The sequence below is a fragment of the Ictidomys tridecemlineatus genome, chromosome 7 (genome assembly GCF_052094955.1).
Source record: "Ictidomys tridecemlineatus isolate mIctTri1 chromosome 7, mIctTri1.hap1, whole genome shotgun sequence".
Lineage (NCBI taxonomy): Eukaryota > Metazoa > Chordata > Mammalia > Rodentia > Sciuridae > Ictidomys > Ictidomys tridecemlineatus.
In genome coordinates this window covers 135,739,159-135,756,863 of record NC_135483.1, presented here as the reverse complement: position 1 = coordinate 135,756,863, position 17,705 = coordinate 135,739,159, and the positions used below count along the sequence as shown (strand labels likewise).

The following is a 17,705-nucleotide window of genomic DNA, read 5'->3' as shown; positions in this document are numbered from 1 at the left end:
TGATGTCTGGACAAGATAGGGTTATAAAATGATTGTTCTATGGTGTGGCAAAATTTTCCAAACTCCCTTTGGGAAATAAAGTCCAACACACACTTCTTCCCTTTACCTCCAAACTTCACTGTAGCAACTCAGTGTTCTCCACTAGGAGTTAATTTTCATCTGTACCTCGTATTCCAGATCACCAGATGTGGAAAGACATATACAGCAAGAAAATTATAGTAGTTTTCAGCAACTCTTTCCCAAACAGCTACACACATCATACACACAACAGCAACATCATAGACTCCGGATATGCAGATTGAGAAGCTGAGAGACCATTACCCTTGCAGGCTCTATCTGGACAGCTAGACAAGGCCAGGGGAAAGCAACTAGAAGAAATGAACCTGAGTTTCTCTCTTCCTCTCCTACTCCTCTCCCTCCCCCTTTCCCCACCAAACACAAAATTGAGCTCTGTCCTGCTCTTCCTCTCCTCTCTCTTTCTCCAGCCACTCCATTCCATCATGCCCTGCAGGTTGTCGCCCCCCTCCCTCTTATCCCCAGTCCTCTCTCCTCTGCTACCTCCCTCCCCAGCAGCTGGTGCAAACGCCACAGCTGCTGCTGCTATTGCCTCTGCAGCCAATCTCTGTCAATATCACCCCGCCCACGCCCGATCTGGATTCTGAAGTCGCGCACTGGCCTGGGGATGAGGGCGGGGGAGAGAGTGGCGTGGCCGAGAGAGAGGGGAGGAGGCGTGGGAAGGAGACAAAAACAGCTTCCAAGCAGCTGCCTGCAGGCGCGGCTCCACTGGGCATCTGGGCAGGAGGGGTCTCTGGATCAGTGGCTGGGGAGCCGCCCAGGTTGATTTGGTTTCTAGCTAGCAATTCAATGGGGCCGGTTTACTGCTGAGCCATCCTGGCCCGAAGGGGCAGCAGCTAGTGAGGACAGACGCCAGGCTAGCAACACCTCCTAAGCAACCAGAGCTGAGGAGACCAGAGATTGGTGAAGACACAAACCCAAGAGAAGGAAAGGCCTCCAGGGAACCTTGCTTCACAGGGTTCCCACGGGGTGCTGGTGGAGACCTGTCCCTGGGTTGCAAGTAAGTGATTTTTCTTGCTATGGTGTCCAGTCTGAAGATGGTGATAGCTGTATCTGCTGCCAGCTTTTTCCCACCCACCCTGGCTGCCCACTCCATACAATGTGTGGGGTCTCCAACAGAACTGAGATCAAGATTTTGGCCATGAATTAAGAGAGCCAGGGACTCCAAGAGCACTGGAGGTCTGTGGATGTTTGCTCTGCACTGTATGTGTGGTTAGTTATCTCTTCCCAACAGGTAAGCTTCTGAAACCAAGGCACTGTTAGTGTACATTCTAGACACCTTCTATGGCAATGGCTTTTATATTACATGACACCCTGATAGTAGAAATGGAGTGAAATACTTCTAAGGAATCCAGTCTCCTTATTCTCTGTATCTTAGTAAGTTCAAGATTAGTATTTTCCACAGGAAAAAAATCATCAGTATAAAAGGAGAAGCATAAATGTGATTGAAAATGCTTGAACAACTGGGCATTTTGGTTTTGTTGTGTTCAACAGCATGTTTTTGGTTTGTGTTGTGTTTGTTTCTTCGCTTTTGCACTGCTTACATCAGGAAGATGCATATCTTCTGAAGGTTTTGCTTTTTGTGGGAAGAGAGTTGATGTACACTGTAACCAGACGTGACTCTGGTTATGGGTTACCTCCAGCACTTGGGACACTGGACAGAGCAGAATAGATGCTGAATCCATGTGGAATTATCCACTGATGGACCACTTTCATTCCTGGAAATATTGGACTGAAGTTTGGATATTGGCCAGGAAAATATTTTGAAATAGGAGGAAATTTGGGTGTTCCTTTTTGTGGAACACAAAAGGATTTCCTGTCACCCAAGAAATCATTCAAGAGAATGGTTTATGGTAAATTTAGAAGGAAACTGGGCCCTCTAATAAATAGAGCTCCAGGCCCTGTACCTGCTAAGACTAGCCCCGATTAAAATACAATAATCCAGTTGCTGCCTTTACAGGTAAGAAAGATATTACCTACAAGGAGTAATTTGATGAAGTTGTCTAATTAACAATAGAACTGTAAATTCAATGAGAAAATCTTTGGGATTTAGAATTATAAAACTTGATCTCCATTTCTGTACAAAAGAAGCAAATTACTGAACTTGATTAAGATTTATTTTCCTGATTTATAAATGACACATCAAAAAGTTCTGCTAAGAACTAATTGACAGCAATTACATGAAGAGTTTTATGAAAGTAAAATTTTATAGAACTGTTGCTTATATAGGGAACTATTTTATGTTTTTTATCAACTTCATCATTCCAGTTCTCAAAGTCTAGTACAATATGAAAAGAAAAGGTTTTTCAATTGCCCTTTCATGAATGACTAGAGGAAGTGAAACTCAGAACTGTCACTTGCCATTTGTACAGTTATAAGCATGTTCCAAACTGTAAGCCTTTTTTTCTTGCAAAAGAGTGTGCTTTGGTTAGGCTCTTATCCTTACATACTTTTAAATATTCTATAAATATGCTTTACTCTCATTCTCTTTTTAATTTAAAATTATATTTTAAGTATGTGATGTTGCTTCCTAGGAATGAAATCATCAAGTATATTGGATATTGCTATCTTTATTTGGTCCATAAATTAATAAATTAGTGTTTAGGCATAAATACTCTTGACTGTAGAACTCATTAAAATTTTGCACTCAAGTAAGAGGTATTATGAGCCCCCTTTTCCTCTGTGGATATGTTTAAGTGATAGTAGAAAGATCTGAAATTGGACACAGGCTCTGGTAAAGGGGCAAGGACAAGTTCAGACCCCTAAACCTATTGCTACATATTAGTCTCCATTGTAGACCTAGAAGAATGAAATTGTTAGAAACTGGTCATTCTGTTCCCAAAATGTTTTGTAGTGTAAAGAATTTGGTAGGATAGTTGATACACATGCTTACGATTTTACCTAAGTAGGATGATTGCAAATCTAAGCATACTAGAAATTAAAACAATGGTATTTTGTTCAATCTCCTATTTAGGGAAGAAGCATCCGGATACACCTCATACATGCCATATGTACTGCAACCAGGGTACTCAGAGACAGATCTGCAACTCTCTACCTACCACCTGAGACTCTTGAAAGCTTATGTTGCAAGAATTAGTGTAATATAGACTTTCTTAATTTCTGGGAATCTGATTCTATTTTTTGAAATAGAATAATTAGAATCTGATTCTAATTATTTCTGCTAGCCACTCTCAGTATTGGTCAGTTTGAGAAGGACATTTGTAAACCCTACCTACTGCCACTGGCTATCAAGAGTGCACTGTTACCTGTCATCATATGTGACTCACTCGTAGAAACAGATCTCATTTTTCCCTGACGTGGTTCTCTACTTTTGTGTTAGCATGGGCTTTGAGGTCTCATCTCTGTGACATAAAAAGAGTGAACCTTTGAGGGAATGTTTTCATCTGTGCATTTGTGGAGATTTTTTTTTTTTAATCTGGGACACATCTCTTGACTCATTTAAGATCCTGGTTTCCATACATTTGTTTAAAATGCTTTCTTTTATAAACCAGTCTCCATTTTGCTGTACTCCAACCTAATATCCTAGAAAACAGATAACCCTAATGTGTTCATAGTATTTCTAACTTAACTGACTCAACCTGAAGCTGGCTGAGAATAGCTAACTCTGTGGACGGCTCTGACTGTGGTGAAAATCAGCATCAAAGACCTTGGTAGAAAAACTGAAGGGAGGATGCCAGAAAGAAAATTATAAATTGAATGTCTGAGATTAGGATTAGGATAGGATATCAAGTTTTAAACTAGAACCTCCAATGATACTGGTCTAGGGGCCATAGTCCCTGGTTGAATATACTGTTCTCAGTGAAATATTCCATCCCTTCTGCTTTAAATGTTAGGGTAAGCCTCCTAGCCTACCCCTCTCTTACTCTTCAAGTTCTTCCAGAGCCTTCATGGTCTAAGCACCTGATTACAAGCTAGAACTTTGGCTGTCGTCCAAATCTACTCTCTCCCCTAGGCCCTTGAGCCCTAGGGAAGGTGATATATCTATATAGATAGATAGATATAAATATAGATATAGATGTCCAACTTATAATGAGATAAAAACTAACTCATGCTTACCTCAGTACATTTCAAAACTCCTCTCTAATTGCTCTCCTATTTGAAAAGGACATGGATCTATATTATGTTTGTTTCCACATTTGAAAATCTAGAGTAGCTTTTGTGGGCAGGGGAGATGAGAAAAGCAGACAATTTCATAGTTATCAGGAGCAGAGGTATATAGTTCCAACAGGCCTCTAGGGTTCTGGTAAATGTGCCAATTCTGGAATTTAAAGGAACAAACAAACAAAAAAGAATTTCGTAGATCCAGTGGCATCTAAAACTGTAGACCAAACGGTCTCAGGGTTCCTAGTGATAAACAAGTTGCATTCATAACAGGATCTCCTTTGTATTACTCTAGCAAAGACAAGAGTACATTCCTCCCTTTTGAGTTCTTAAATGGCCTCTGGCCAGAGTCTTCTGGTCAAGGGTCTGACTGAGTAGGGCCATAGGAATGGTTCTGAAAAGATTCTGGCTTGTTTTGGTAGACTGGACAAGCACAAAGAGACATTTTCCTCACATCTGTAGAAGCAGAAGACCCTTCTATGGAACCATGCTGCTTTCATAGGGAAGGTTAAATGAACATGTTTTAAGCCAGAGCAGCTTTCCTTCTTGTTCCTGGAGCTCTTTCCTGCCTCCTTTGTCTGGCTAGTCATCAGAGTTCACCCCGGGGAGACTCATCCTCCACAGAGACTCTACCTATGCTATGTCTCCAAGCATTCAAACTTCCACTGAGCTTTCCTTGGACGCTATTTCGTAATTGAATTTGAGATCAGGTACTGTTCTCAGGAGTCTGTCTTATATCTAGTCTTCTAGTGAACGTTGACAGTGCCCATTGGAATTGGAATGTGTGTGACTGCAGTACTCCTCCCTGCAAAAGAGACATCAGCAAAGACCTCAGCTCCTGGTTATTTTAATAAAGCTTCATTAGAATCTAAATTTATGAAGCTTTGGGGCAGGGGGATTCAGTCTTCAAAAGGCAATTTTTGTATTTGGGAAAAGATGGGACTAGCACCTTTGAATTTTTACTGGTACTCATTTGTTTATTGAACTATTTCCCTTGTTTTTTTTTAATTCAGAAGAAATTCTGGATTGATATTGTTAAAAACAAAAATGACAATGCACATGACAGACTTTTGTTCTTTTTTAAGACTGGGTATTATGCCATTGTATACATATATCACATTTTCTTTATGCAATCGTCCTTGATGGACATTTGTGTTCCTTCCATATGTTGGCTATTATAAATAATGCTATAATAAACATGGTAGTACAGATATATCCTAAACATATGGATATTCATTCTTTTGAACATACACTATTTTTGACAAGATAAATGAACAACATAGATGACTTTATGCTAAATGAAATTTGTCAGGCATAGAAAAAATGTAGCAACTCCTTGGTATTTAGGCAGTGGGTTCTTGGATCTCCTGTGGATGCCAAAATCTGCAGATTCTCAAGTCTTATATAAAATGATGTACTATTTGCATATGATTTATGTATATTCTCCCATATACTTTAAGTCATCTCTAAAATTACTTATAATACTTAATATAATGTAAATATGTGTAAATAGCTGACACGTTGTATTGTTTAGGAAATAATGATAAGAAATTGTCTGTTCATGCTCAATACAGATGCAGGTTTTCTCCAAAAAAATTTTTTTTAATGACTGTGAAATAGTTTCTTTATTTAATCAGTACAAATCAAGGACACTGGTAAACAGCTGTTCTGCTATCAGGATGGCACACAGTTCAAAGTAAAAGTCTACAAAGTAAAAATATACAAAGCTGATGTTGTTTTCTAGGGCACTGAGACCTCAATTGCTGAGATCTGGGGTATGATCCTCATCCAGCATATTTCACTTACCTCTGTCAATATTTGCTAAGTCTTATTAGCATTTATGTCTATGATCTAAATGGTTTTGATCCATTGTTAGTTGAATCTACAGTTACAAACCCATGGCAACAGAGGGCCTACTGTGCTACATGATCTCATTTATAAGTATAATCTAAAATAGTTAAACTCATAGTTAGGGAATAGAATGGTGGTGCCCAGAAGATGGGGTGGGGAAATGGATGGAGAAAGAGGAAATGATGTAATCAAAATGTACAGTTTCAGTTAGGCAGGAGGAACATTTTACTGATTTGGACAGCATGAGAACTATAGTTAACAATAATGTAGTATATGTTTCAGAATTGCTACAACAATATGTTTTAAGTATTTTCACACAAAGAAATAATATAATTAATCAGTTTGATTCAGTTATTTTATAAAGTATGCATATATCAAATGTAACACTGTACCTCATAAATATAAACAATTACTATTTATCAACTAAAGGGCAAATACAAATTTTAAAGCTGATAATTTATACTTGTTTTTGAGAAGGTTGATTATTTCCAATTTTATTCCTCAAAATAACATATTCTAGGAATGAGTTGGCTGAAATTTTCAGAGTGAAGGAGTTGAGTTCAAAATGAGTGGATTCTAATCATTAATTGAAGAATAAGACCTACAGCCAAAATGTCTTGACCAGAAACCCAGACATAGCTGCAGGCAGATTCTAGATCCAGGGACAAAGTGGCAAAAGTCATCTAATGTAGGCCAGATAATCTGTCTACCAAGGACAAGTAAAACACTCAGTTTTAGGTAGTCAAAGCCAGAATGGAAGTAACCAATCCAAGTGGAAAAATAATGCTTTCCAAAAGCAGAAAGCCAAGCTGATAGAGGATGAGGGGAAATTTAAAGAACACTTGTTCATATGGATGCAACATCCCAAGTGAATCAGTGCCATTTAAGTCAAACTGTCTTTTTTCCTCAAAACTTCAGGGTGCAAACTTTTCATTTCTAGACTTTGAAAATACATTTGCATTTTGAGTTGTGTCCAGGCAGTATGGAAATGTTAACTGGGAAGCAGCAGAATTCCCTACAACTGTTTAGTCTCTTTCCAAAAATATAAAGTTTATTTACTTCAAGAGCAGAAAATATTAGGCACAAAGTACTACAGTTAGACAGGAATAAATTTCAAGACATCTACTGGACAATAAGCTGACTATAGTTAATGACTTGACTTCTTGAAAAAAGTAAATGAGTGTGGGTATTACATGCTATCACTACAAAAATAGCTATTTGAGTTAATGCATTTGTTACTAGTTCTGCAGTGTATATATATATTTTAAAACATCATGTTGTACACAATAAAAGCATATAATATTGTCAATTTAAAAATAAATAGTTTTGCCCAAAATGGTGGTGCATGCCTATAATCCCAGCAACTTGGGAGGTTGAGACAGAAACACCACAAGTTCAAGTCTAGCAATTTAGCAAGGTCCTCAGCAACTTACTGAGCCCCTGTCTCAAAATAAAAATAAATAAATAAAAAGGACTGTAAATGTAGCTCAATGGTAAAGCACCCCTAGGTACCAAAAAATAAAATAAAATAGTTTCTAAAATTTACCCAGAAACAAGTGACACAGTTTGTTCTCAACTTTACATTTTTCACTTAATAATTGGTTTGCAAATCTTTCCATATGAGCACAGATGTATCTATGTCTTCTCTTTATTACTGACTAGTAATCAGTCTATGATAGCAACATCCGAGTGTTAATTGAATTATTCCTTTATACTGTGCACTTTGTTTCTCTCTGTTGAACTAAAAGTGTGTTGTAATAAACATACTTACAGATATGACTTCTCCAAGTTCTGAAAAAATTTTCATAAGGCAGTTTAATTTTTGGGTCAGGGTACATAAAGCTAAGAAAGTATTGACAAATTTCCTTTAAGAAGAAGAAACCCACCAAATTGCACTCTTACATAAACTGTATGGAGGTGCCTGTTACCTCCATGGACAAATTTGCAGAAGGTCATATCCATTGAGGTTAATCTGTATTATCCCTCTATAGAGTTTTAGTATTAAAATTATTGAGAATGCTAATTTTTTACCCTTCAGAATTTCATTATCTTCAGTCATATTTCCTCACAGGCTTCTGCTTCCTAGAAGTCAATGAGTATATTTTTTAAGCCTCCCGTAAAAGAAAAAAAGTAGAGCATTGCATTTAATATCATTTGAGATCTAATCCCTGTGGGGAAAAGGAATTCTAGTCAAGAGTGCTTTAAGGGCAAAAGGTTTTGCCTCAGGGACTTTAGCTGTGAGTCATTATGCAATGTTGAAAAAGTGAATTCCAAGCCATAATACTAAATGCAGTGAGCTCCATCCCAAAATAATTGATTTAAATTGGTTACTAAATGACCAAATTGGTCATAAGGTATGATTCCTACATTATCAACAATATAGATTCTGTTTAATGATTGTATTTCCTTTATAACTTTCACTTACATAAATGCTACATTTAGTCCCAAGTTAACTTATTTCATCGGTCTTACTATTATCTTTTTTTAAAAAAGCAGTTATTTGAATGTCATTAGTGTAGTAGGCTTGGTACACTGTTCATGTCTGATACAGTGTACAATTGTTTCAAAATACCTTGAAAACTATGTGAGAAGTTGTTTTCTCCTTATTTGCTATTCTATGCCCTCTTGAAATTGGATTTTAGGATATTATCCTTAGTCTAGGGATTAACTGTCCTAATTTTTTGTTTTAGTTTTCTTTATTCTTAACTTACCTTGCTCTATGATTTACATTCTTGTCTGCTAGCCTGATGTTTCTTGAATTTATCAGATAGACGAGAGAGAGAGAGAGAGAGGGGGGGGGAGGTACACTCAGAGGATATATCACAATTTCCCAATTCTCTCTGGCAGAGCTAATCTAGCATTTGTTTTCTCTTCTCTTTCCAGTTCCCAGAAAGCATGTACATTGATTCTTCAGATGCTACAGTTTCTATTCCCGTAGATAGGGAAAAAAAATGGGCACAAAGAAGTTGTGAGTGCTGAGTGCCCACATCCTACATGGGGAGAATCTGTCTCCACAGTCTGGCTGAATTACGGGCAGGAATCACATTAAAGGAACAGGGGAAGCCACTGGAAGTGGGAGCAGGAAAGATGACTTCTGGCATCCTCTTTACAGGAGAGCTGAGGGGAAAGAGCTTAGGTACCCAAAGAGATGAAGAGAATAGGGATCTTCTGTTATGGAATATTGTTAGGCAGGTGTTTGCCTCAGCAATTCTGATTTATGCTTTCTATTTGGCATATTATCCTATATAGATCCACTATCCTTTTTTTTTCCTGTTGTTTCATTTATCCTCATACTCAGGATATCAAATGAGAAGAAAAAAATGCACAAAGATGTCTTATTGCTTCGTAAAGGTAGTTGGATGAAGTATAATTATCAGCCAGTAGGGTTGGGGGTTCTTTTTATGGCACCAGAAATTTAACCCAGGGGCACTTAACCAATGAGTCACATTTCCAGCCCTTTTTACTCTTTTATTTTGAGACAGAGTCTCCCTATGTTATTTAGAGCCCAGCTAAATTACTGGGGCTGGCTTTAAATATGCAGTCCTCCTGCCTCAGCCTCGTAAGCTGCAGGGATTATAAATATGTGCCTGGCTCTCCATTAAGGTTCTTCAGCCTGCCAGCCTTCATCAGAGTCATCTCAAGGAACTGCAACCTAAGATACTCTGAAGTTATCTGGGTTGGACCATGGGCTCCTAGGTTTTCAATATAAGCCCCAGGAGATTTCTAATGTACAGACAAGTGCTAGTTTGATCTATACCATCTATATGGAGAGAGAATTTTTTTTTCTCTACACCTCTCAGTACAAAGGTGTAGATAGGTGTTGATAAGAGTACATCATCATTTAGCCTTTTGGTCTTCTCAAGGGCTTCAGAATTCATGAGCTACAGATTTGACACAAACACATCTAGTCTTCTTCCCAAGTCTAGTACCTTGGTGAAGATTTATGTCCATCTAAGCTAACACAGACCCAAACTAGGTATTAGCGATTTTTGTTTGGACTTAACGTGACAACTGTTTCAAAACTCTTCTGTTGGTCACAGATTTAGGATACAATTTATGGATCTATGAGCTTAACTCCATTGCTGAGAGGCTAAGCAATAATAGAGGTTCAAGGAAATCTAGCAATGTACCCACAGAGGAAGTGGACATTAAGGGAGGTCAGCTGGTTCTGACAGTTTCCCCAGAGTTTCAGAGACAGTAAAAGCTCTGAAATTTAAAAATAGAAATAGAATTCAGGTCTTCTAGCTCAGGATGACTAGTTATACTAAGTACTTCAAGATCAAGAGCAAATTTTAGATTCTAATCCCATGAGAGAGCCTCCTTTGTATTCCTCTGGGAAGTGACAGAAGGCACTTTTCTTTCACTTGTTGATCCCTAATATGGCCACTAGCCAGGAATTTTTGGTCAAGGATGTAATAGACTGGGTCCACTACACATAGAATTCTAGGACAATACTGGCTCCTTTTCAACTTGCTCGTATTAATGGAGTAACAAGGGATAATTCAGAAATCCTAGAGGATGAGTTCACAAAGCAGTGGATGTATTGAGAACATCTGGGAAAACTGGGGAAACTGAGTGTTTTAGAATATTGGGTTGGATCACTTTCTCTGGGTGACTAGTAAGGAACCAAAGACCTTTGTTGTCTTGGAAAATTCAAGTGGGAACATTTGAGGCTGAAAAAGCTTTGCTTTGTATTCTTGGTAAACCCCCTTTCTGGTGGCATTTCTTATTGGGGCAGGAGGCCCTTGAGAGGATCTTTTCACCACTAATCTGCACCCCTTCCTGGCATTTTAGCTGCCACTAAGCTCTTGTTACACTCATTGCACTTGTAAATTGGAATCAGATGCAGGTAGGAGGATTTGGTTTGGTTATCTGGCACAGTTTGTGTTCTTTTAATCCTATTATGTCTGCTGACTGTGTCATCTTAAAGCTTGACATCTTTGCTCCCGTCCAGAAGAAGATAGACATTAATTGATTGTTCTTGAGCTATTGGACAATGACAATCTGAAGAATCCACCAGTGTTTAGATAATTTTAATTTCAGTCTCTGCTCCTCGTGAAGATTTAATCATTTTCAGAAATGAATAAGGTTGAAACTTTATTCTAATTTATTCACAAATCTGTTTCAGATTGTTCTTAAATTTAGTCATTTTATTTCATTAATACTTAGAGCACTATTGTCTAATATCATGCTTAGCACTTAATAACTATATGTTCCACAAATGAATGTAAAAAAATATAACACCCAGTACAGACTGAATCAAAATTTCATATTATACATCATATATATGTATAAATAGTAAGTGTGAATCAATAATTTAAAAATACATAAAAAATAATTACACAATGGATAAACTTATTGCCAGATAGGGGCATCTCAAACCGCAGGAGCAGTCATTTAAAGAAAAATTGGAGTTCACTTTAATATATCTGAAATAAAAATAAAAATTAAAAAATAGTGAATATGATTATATTATAGAGAGACTTGCTTGTTTATACAACATTTTTCAAAAGAGAGCAAGCATATTCCAGCAGTTTCCAAGGAATCTGAGAGGAATTAGAATAAGGGAAGTAAGGAAGATAGAGTTAAGCAATCTGGAAAGCTAGAGCCAGCAAAATCACAGAACAGGGATCCAGAGTAGGTTTATCTTACCTCAGGCAGATATATTTAGGAATCTTGGCCAAAATTTGCACAAAGAGACTCCAAAGATACATAAATGAAAAGTCATTTAAAATGGAAAATAAAATGGTCTTGGGGTAATAAAAAGTTGTAATGAAGTGATAGCATGCTAAAGAGATGCAAATACAAGAATAATCCCAAGAGTATCAACCAGTTATGCAACAGAGGAGGCAAGTTTTGAGATTGGAGCTTGTGTTTGCACCAGAATTACATGACCATTTCCTACCAGATGTTAGGTCTGTTCAGCTGGCTGCCTTTTAGTCTTCCCACATAGAATTAGCTCTTTCCCTTGGGAGTGGAAGTTATTAAGTAAAATTGTGATGTCTTGTATTATTCTTATAGTCTGAAAACAAACAAACAAAAAACAAAACAATCACCAGATCCTTATAAACCTGACTAGACTCTGGGAATCTACAGAAAAGTATGCTATACTTCAATTCCCAGGAGTCATCATCCACCAATATCAACTGTTCAAGCTGGGTCTCAGGACAAGAGAAAAATGAATGACACATTGAGTAGGGCAGAGGATAGGAGCAAGGAGGCTTCTAGATATTTAAGACTTTTGTAGCATGGTGGATTTTTTCCGTTGGACATGTTGGATTGCCACTCAAAGCCTATTATAAGGGTGCTTAAACATAGTTGTAGACAATTGTTAGAAGAGGAAATACAAGTAAACAACTTGAAAATAATAAAGATGAAATCTAAAAGTCTGATGAAGAGAGATAAATAAAGCAAGAGAAAATGTATAAAAATATATAAAGAACTTGGAATTTTAAAACCTATTTCAGAAAGCCACAGTATTATATATAATTATTATAACTGATTCTTGTTATTACTTTGAGCTATGAGTAAAAAATAAATTGTATTCTGCACATTCCTTGTTTAAATTCCAATAAATTATACAATTATTTCAATTTAAAAGATAGTTAAGCTTTAGTGTTTTAAAGTATTAAGAACAATGATAACTCATATTTACTGAAGTTATATTTAGATATTTTTCTAGGTGCTTTTTTATTTATTTAGTTTTTTATACTGGGGATTGAACCGAGGGGTACTTAGCCACTGAGTCACCTCTCTAGCCCTTTGTTATTTTTTATTGTGAGACAGGGTCTTGCTAAGTTGCTTAGGGCCTCACTAAATTGCTGAGGCTGACTTTGAACTTGTGATCCTCCTGTCTCAGCCTACTGAGCTTCTGGGATTACAAGTACGGGCCGCCATATGGCTGGCTATATATTTCTTAACTCATTCATAATTATATTACTCTAAGAGGTAGTTATTCTTGCTATTCCATTCTATAGTTGAGAAAATTGAGTTTAAGGACTAAAGTCAAAGAAATTACCACACTTAAATCTAGAAAATCTAGCTCCAGAACTAAACATTTTTTCCCAAATATTTATCATCAGGTATAAATATATAAAACATATAAAAATATAAAAATATTTTGATAGGACTCCGCATCAATAATTAGTATCTTCAACTATCATTTTTAGATAATTTATCATATCTCCATCTGTGCATCCCTCTATTCATGCATTTTTATAATTATTGACATTTACTGAAACAGTTTTAAATATTCATGCAATTGTAATATATAATAAGGAGAGTTCCCTTGTTCCTTTACCTGTTTTCCCCCAATGGTAACAAAACTACAGGATAACAACTAGGATATTTTAATATTTTAATAATAAGATAGTTATAAATCACTGAATGAGTATTTCTCCAATAATGAAATTCTCTATATGAATTACAGTTAGTCATATAAGCCAGATGTGATAGACTATCATTACTCATGACATAGATAGATAAATAGATAGACAGAATTAGGAATTAACTATTAGGGTTTTTTAATATAAAGATATTAGAAAGTACATCATTTCTTAATTAAGACCTGTTCCTATTTTTAAATATTTCTATATGCATACACCTTAAAAATTGATGTGGCTACAGATGCATAAAAAATTAATAGTAGTCATTAGTAAGGATATACCATACATTTTTTAATGATTACACCAGATGTACATGTTGACTTCTTCTCTTCTTAAAATTACACTACCATGAAACATCTTGTCCATATAAATTGTTTGACATGTTTACCTAAGTGGTAAGTACCTTTTACTCAACTTACTAGGGAAAAGTATACACATTTCAATGTAAAGAGTCAATGCCAGATTTTCTTCTGGAACTGTTATACCAATTTGCCAGAAATGCTAACTAGAATATCTCTAGAATATGGCCTCACCAGCACTTTCCATTATTCAAACAGTACTTTCATCTTGAATTATTATTCATAAGTTTACTTATGCTTTTTTTTAAAGAGAGAGAGAGAATTTTCTAATATTTATTTTTTAGTTTTCAGTGGACACAACATCTTTATTTTATTTTTATGTGGTGCTGAGGATCGAACCCAGCACCCCACACATGCCAGGCAAGCGCGCTACCACTTGAGCCACATCCCCAGCCCTTATGCTTTCTTTTATAAGTTTTATTGTTTATTTTTTATTTAAATTTCATTTTTCATTTGGGTAATAGAGTCTTCTAGCATTTACCTGGATAAGAAAAGTATATGGAGCCAGGGTTAATAGGAATTACACAATTATGAATCATCCTATATATGCTCCCCAAACAATGGAGTACAAAAAATAAAGCAAATAAAGCTGCACAAAACCCTCACTGTCAGCATAACCAGAAGACAGAGAATGCTCAAATTTCAAAAAGCAATAAAAGAAAAGCAAAACCAAATCCATTTGTACTTTACATCATGATCCAAACCCTTTATGGAAATTGAAGTAAGGAGAAAGAGAATGCCACTGGTAGTGACTAAAATTATTTTAAAATAACTGACAGAAAGAGAATGCCCACCCTAACTGTAAAATACTTTGCATCAGTTATTAAAAACCTCTATTTTCCACTATAATTTAGACAAAACATTTAATGTTTTTGTAGATTCTATATTATATATACTGATAGTTCAAGTTATGCTTAATGACAATAACAAAATCAGCATGGGAAAATAAAACCATATGGTAGATTAAAAGCCAACTTTGAATAGTCTTAAGTTCAAGAAAGAATTAAGTTTAAGACTAATAGCCAAGACCACAGTCATTTTCAAATGGCTGAGACATTAATAATAACTCAGCCTCAATCTGCCAAATATGCAGCACTTGGGCACTGCCACTGACTCCATTGCTACAATTGTCACTGAAGTTGCCAAAAGTTGCTACTGGAGCTTCTGTTTGTTTTGCAAAAAGGGATTGTCTACTGCCCCTCTTACATTATATCTCCAGGTCCAAATTTAAAATCCTCAGTGTATGCATTTGATTGGTTTAGTTGAAGAAATGTGATCATATCTTAAATTCATGAGAGATTAATTATTTTCTGTATTATCTGGCTCACTTTTTCACTTCCATTGCAGGAGCTCTCCTATAATGACCCATGAAATAACAAATTCCCTAAATTTATTCAGTGGGTTAGAGGATGGGGACATAGCTCAATGGTAGAGTGATTGACTAGCATATGTAAGGTCCTGAGTTTGATCCTCGTCATTGAAATAATAATGAAAATGATGATGATGATGATGATGATGATGATGATGATAATAATAAATAATAATAATAAAGGGTTACCAGGTTAGGCAATATATTGTCCTTTCCAAATTAATGTTGCCTATGCTTACTGATCTTCAGTTTTACAAAATGTGAAATATTTGACTTTGGTAACATTTGCTTAAAGTTTCTAGCCATTTCCACCTGACATTAACCTGACAACTACTTAGCAATAAAAGTTGGTGGCCAAGTGGACATTTCTAAAGGATCCACATTGAAGTATCAATTGTTTAGTCTTGCCTTAAAAATTTTAAGTTTGCATGGATTTTTTGTGGTATAATTTAAATGTATACAAATTTAGATTTAAATGCAACCTGATTAGCATTCATCTCCACCACCTAAGCAGCTACACAATGATGGAGAAGTTATGACATTGATCAAGTTTTGTCTCCACATCTGTAAAATGGCAACCATAAGGATGATATAATGAGAAACATGTAGTCTGGTGCCTCAAAACTGGTAGTCATTCAGTAAGAGTGGTCATAATTCAATTGTCAATACATTATAATGAATGTTGGTTCATATTTGAATTTGAAATTTAGGGAAAATAGTTTTTCTTTGACAATTCACCCCATATTTTGCAGGTTCAACTTTTAATTTGTACCCAAAATAAATCATTTCCAATTCAATCAGCAATTTAAATTATTAGTACAACTATAATTTGTTAGAGTCCTAGCCTGAGTTGAATGTGATGCATTTATTGCCAAAAACTTACTTTAGCTATTCAATTTTTTAGGAAGGCCTTCTAATGGACAGATTAACTATTAATCTTTCTATGTTTTTCAATCTTTAGTGCTGTATTAAGATAGCTCACTGAAAAGCATGGTGCCTGAACCATATTATATAAATACCCCACAGAAATGCTTTTACTGAATTATTATTTAATGATTAATAATTTACAGTCTGCTTTCAACCATCTAGAAGTCCGACTCATGCCAGTTCCATTTGACAAATGCAGCCTTGCTTTGCAATGCTGTAGAAGACAAGGCCTTCTAGCCATTCATTCTTCTAGTCAACAATCCCACTAGTTCCATTCAACGTCAGAATTATCACCGAAAGCATCTTCTAGGATAAGTGGGTTGGGAGAATTCGTATTGATGAAGCCAGTAATATGGTTCCACGATTTCTGTGTTGTCTGATTTAATCTTTACAGCATTGAGAGATGCATGAGGGCTTCCAAATTTTACATAGGAGGAAAGTAAGACTTGAGAGATGTTATTGAGGTCTCATAGCTAGTAGGTAGCAAAATGAGGAGTCAGACTATTTTACCATGGAGTAATAACAAAAAAAAAAAGAGAGAGAGAAATTATACTGGACAATGCAATAAGAAGGCAGGCTAGCAAATTGAATCTTGAGGTTTCAATGAAAGAATGAAAAATATGCAGATTCTTTTTCCATTGATGGAAGCATCTTTGCAATAAGTTTGAAACCTCCCTTTTTCTCTACTTTTAAACAAGATATTCTTTATATAAATAGATGTAATAATGTTTGTTAGTCATCAGACTCGGTCCCTAAAAACATCAGTAAGAATTCACTGTAAGTAATTCAGTAAGTAAATCAGTAAGAATTCACTGCAGTGCAAACAGATGTAAAAATGCTTTTGATTTTCTAAATTTAATGCTGTATAGGTTTAGTTTAGTTAATAGGGTAGTCCTAAATTTTAGGTCACCTGATACTGTGGAACACATTGAATCCCAAAATCTTAACATTGGAAGCTTCCAAAATTACAATTTATTGATATTTCCAGTAAATATTTGGACCCATTGCAATCATCCCACCCACTGTCAAGTCCATGCTTCCCAGTGCCAGTTAAGCAAAAGGTCTGTTGCCCAAATCAAGTTATTCCATTTTTAACAGCTATTGAGAAAAGTCTTTATTGTCTTGAACCAAATCTGTTCTGGGTTCAACTCACTGACCCCAGTTCATTCTTTCTTAATAATATGGATGTCTAATTTTCCTTCCATATCTTTCATACCTGAAAATAGTGCCGCAGCCTGGCTGGCTGGGCAAACTAATCAGGGGGTGACGAACAACTTGTGTACGTTGATACAGCAGGAGTGGAAGCCGTTTATTGTAGGACAACAGAGGTATTTACACATTCCACACAGCTTATCTTAATTAACATAAACTAGATACATCAGTCAACCAATAAGGAATCTCCACACTTAATGGCTCACTGGCGTTACTTCACAAACCACTCCCTCTGGCATTTTGCCAGGCGCCATCCAGACTTGTTTACAGACTCTAACAAAATAGTAAGGATTCATTTACATCTTTTCTGCCTCAACTGTTGTACATCCTTCCTTCTTTCTGTTGGTTACTATATGGAATCTTTTTAATTCAACCAACATCCTGTCCTGACCTAAAAACACTCCA

General features: G+C 36.1%; 1 protein-coding gene across 2 annotated transcripts in view; it reads left to right on the top strand.

Annotated features, from left to right (window-relative positions):
* Nucleotides 1-681: 681 nt before the first annotated feature.
* The window catches only part of Scn7a (sodium voltage-gated channel alpha subunit 7), an 85,085-nt gene continuing 68,061 nt past the window's right edge, over nucleotides 682-17,705 (top strand). For both annotated transcript variants that reach the window (XM_040294413.2, XM_013366488.4), the window contains exon 1: nucleotides 682-1,075. The gene's annotated coding sequence lies outside the window, so the exon portion shown is untranslated. The remainder of the gene's footprint in view (nucleotides 1,076-17,705) is intronic.